We start from the raw sequence: 2,894 nt of genomic DNA on the forward strand, positions 1-2,894 counted from the left end.
GATTTTTCTGGAGTTATTAGATATTTTTCCAGAATTTTTCGAGTAGCGGAAGTAGCAAAAATTATTAGAAAAGTAAAATGGCTTAAGCGGGAATCGAACCAGGGACCTCTCGGGTCTGCTAAACCTTTAGTTAGCCTTAGTAACCGGTGAACCCAGCAGGGCCGTGCTGAAAGGAAAGGGAATCAATTATATTTATAATTGGGTTGACCGAATTAATTACTTAATATAAATAGGAAAACATAAGTTGGTTTGGGTTTATTCTTTGGTTCGGCAAAAACCTTCTCCACCGAGACCTCACGCCGCCCCTCTCCTCCCTCTTCCTCTCGGCGCCCAAACAAACCACAAGGAGACCTAGGGTTCTCTCCCTAGGGCCCCAAGGACACCTTCCGGCGACAACTCCTGCACGAGGACGCACTCCTTCGCGAGAGGAACGCATAAACGCGAGAAGTTTGTCGAGAAGTCGTCTCCACCGGAATTTCTAGCGATTAGATTTGTAAGAAATCTAGCACACAAGGTAAGAAACCCCTCACCTGCAGTATAAGTAGCTCTCGCGTGTTTTCTTTTATGCATTAGATTAGTTTTATTGAATTTTGTCAGCATATAGTGTGTATTTTAACTCTTCTCACAGATTTAGGGATTAGTGAGCATCTCTAGATGGGCTGAGCACGTGTATCCTCTGTAGATAGGGGTTTAAACGCTGCGGGGTGCCTAGAGGTGGTCTCCCTGATCGAGAGGAGAGTTAGAGAGTGCCAAATGCTCGACAAAATGCCTAGCACAGCCTTATGATACAGTGGGCATTTAGTTAAATGCCATAGAACATGTTAATTAGCATGATCAGCTTTGATTTCAGCTTTTACGAGACTAGATGTCCAAATGGGTGGGCTCTCACAGTCGCCTCTAGGTTCAGACAACCTAGTTCTAGGTTCAGATAACCTAGATTCAGCAAAATAGTATTAGCTATTTCAGTATTTTACTTTTCAGTGGCACTATACTGGATTAGATATCCATTGGGTTGGGCTCCCATAGTCGTCCCTAGGTTTAGCTAACCTAGTAAACCCTACTAGATTCGGAACTTGCAATCCCGGGTCTAGTTAGGAATGCGCGCACAGCAAGTACAGTTATCAGGGCCCATCAGCAGCATGTTTAGTATTTTCACTTACTATATGTATATGGTTTTCAACCTTTCACAATTAGTTCGTGAATTCAGTACAGTCATAGCAGTAGCTCAGTATTAGCTTAGCTCAGTTTTTAGTATCAGCTTAGTTCTGCATTGATACCATGTGATTGATATCATGTTCAGCTTTAGATATGCCATGATTGTATGCTTATATGTCATGCCATGTTTAGTTTATTCAGTATACTTAGCATATCCTTTCAAACAGCATGATTTAAAATCATATTTGCATCGTATGCATGTTTTAGTGAGGTAGATGGTTTCTTACTAAGCTTTTTAGCTTACAGATACTATTTTCCTTATACTGCAGATACAGGTAAAAGAAAAATGGACTAGCAGTGGAGGCTGGAGGTCAATGCAGATCAAGATGTGTGTGGAAGGAACTGGAATAAAGATCCTAGGGATCTAGTTTTATTTTACTATGCATTAGAACGTGTTCAGTATGCATTAGTACTTATAGCAAGCGTTATCTTATGTTTCTGTTAGTTAGCAAGAGAACAGTTTAAAACCTTGTTAGTTTTGGTTTCCATATGTTTACATGCCAGGAATTAGTATTCTATGCCTTGATCATGTTTAGTATGTTAGCCATTACCTAGTAGAATGTTTCTCTTAGCTTTTATAGTGTTGTGTAATGACCTTGGCACGCATCAGTGCTGATATCAGGGGCCTGATACGAAATCAGAAACCCCTGATCGGTCAGCAGACCGATCAGGGAGTCTATGATCGGCGGTAGACCGATCAGGGACCTGGTTTCTGCGAACAGGAGCTTTCTGTTCGTTCTCAGATCGATCCGTGGATCGATCAGGAGCTGGGTCACAAAAAAAAATGGCTCACTGATCGGTCAGCAGTGTAATACCCACTAAGCTTGTAAGATAAATATATGAATGTAGGATTTTGCCTTAGAAAAATAATTGGAAGTGAGTTGAACCAAAAAGGAAATAAAAAGAAATAAAAATAGGGAGAGGTCAAGGATTGAACCTTGAACCTCTTATATTATATTTCATAGAATTAATGGGTAATGACCAGTTGGGATAGGAATAATATGTTGATAGCAAAGGAGGGAAACTTATGATAAAGATGAGAGTAAAAGCTAGCCAAAAAGAAACAAGAAAAGAGCAAGAGAAAGGCAACTTGCCTTCCTCCCTTCCTCTCCCTCTTCCTCTTTGATTTTGCCGAAATGTTTAAAGAGGAATTAAGGGGATTCATTCCCCCTTATTTCACCATGAATGATGAGGATAAATAAATAAATAAAAATAAAAAATAAAATAGAAAAAAAAAGGCTAAGGGAGAAGGAAAGCAAAAACTAAGTTTGTTACCTCTTCCCCTTAACATAAAAGAGAATATGTAAAGGGAAAATTCTATTTTCTCTCATTTTTCTCATTCTCTCCTCTCCCTCACCGAAACCTCAGTTCCCCCTCTCCTCCATTTTCAGCCCCAAGCCAAGGTTTTCTTCTAAGAAAACCTAAGATACAAGGAGGACTTAGCAAGAGAATCAAGGGAAAGGAACTAGAAGAAGAGGCTACTTCTTCTTCACCATACCTTAGATCCACAAGCGAAAAGGATGTAAGCTTCCCCTCACCTGTGGTACAAGGCTTTTATGTGCTTTTCGGATTTTATGAAGATTTTAAGACCTAGAAACAAGTTTGAGAAAATTCGGCCAAGAAGAGCTTTCAAAATCTAATGGTGTTTAAACTAGTCTTCACTACATGATAGATTTTTC

Source organism: Zingiber officinale, chromosome 5B, assembly GCF_018446385.1.
Source record: "Zingiber officinale cultivar Zhangliang chromosome 5B, Zo_v1.1, whole genome shotgun sequence".
Lineage (NCBI taxonomy): Eukaryota > Viridiplantae > Streptophyta > Magnoliopsida > Zingiberales > Zingiberaceae > Zingiber > Zingiber officinale.